This window comes from Helianthus annuus, chromosome 11 (genome assembly GCF_002127325.2).
Source record: "Helianthus annuus cultivar XRQ/B chromosome 11, HanXRQr2.0-SUNRISE, whole genome shotgun sequence".
NCBI lineage: Eukaryota > Viridiplantae > Streptophyta > Magnoliopsida > Asterales > Asteraceae > Helianthus > Helianthus annuus.
In genome coordinates this window covers 167,616,240-167,617,260 of record NC_035443.2, presented here as the reverse complement: position 1 = coordinate 167,617,260, position 1,021 = coordinate 167,616,240, and positions in this window count along the sequence as shown.

The following is a 1,021-nucleotide window of genomic DNA, read 5'->3' as shown; positions in this document are numbered from 1 at the left end:
AAAGTCATTAATACAAAACCAATTAAGAAGTGCAAAAGATTAAAAATAAAAAGTATTATACTAAACACTTGTCTTCACCAAGTGATGTAAGAGACTTAGGCAAACATGGCCTTGATTGTCAAGAACTCTTACGATCAATCTTGGATCCCGAGACGACTCACACACTCTATGATGGACAATGGATGATGGTGGTGGATGATGGTGTTGTGATGGTGGTGGGTGGTGGATGAAGTGTGAGAGAGGTGGTGTGCCAAGGGATGAGTTGCAATGAATCCAAGCACTCCTATTTATAGGCTGAACAGAGGCCTGGACACGGCCCCGTGTCCGCTGGGCACGGCCCCGTGCCTGTCTGACACTATCTCTCTTCGTTAATTGTAATTCGCAATTACAATTAATGCGCCTGCAGTACTTTGGGCACGCCCCCGTGTTCACTGGGCACGGCCCCGTGGTGAGCAATAGAAGCTTCTACAGGTTTGTCTTTTCTGCTGCTTCTTGGGCACGGCCCCGTGCTCGCTGAGCACGGGGCGTGTTCAGCATTCTGTCTTCCTTGTTTTGCTTGGGAGGATGCCGTCGAGGGGTCGGGCAGTCCACTTTTTTTCCTTTTCTTGTATTTATGTTAGATTTAGCTGTCTTTTTGCTTCTTTTGTTAATTTGAGCTCATTTAATCCTGAAAATACAAAAGGAAGACAAAAACACACTTTTTCCAACATTAGTACTTAAAAAGGGTTAGTTTTATGCCTCATTTGATGTAATTTATATGTTGCATTTTACACACATCAAATATCCCCACACTTGAATTTTTGCTTGTCCTCAAGCAAAACTCTTTAATATGTGGCTTACACTCCCAAATGGAATGGGTAGAAGAGAAGGTTTTGGGCTTGTCATAGAGTGTTGGGATTTTCCAAGATTGTTTAGGTTTTATTTTTACTTATTTACAATCCTATTCGTCATGATTTATTAAAAACTTTTCATAAGGTAAATCATTTATTAAGGCATAACATACCTTTCTAAAATTCCATTT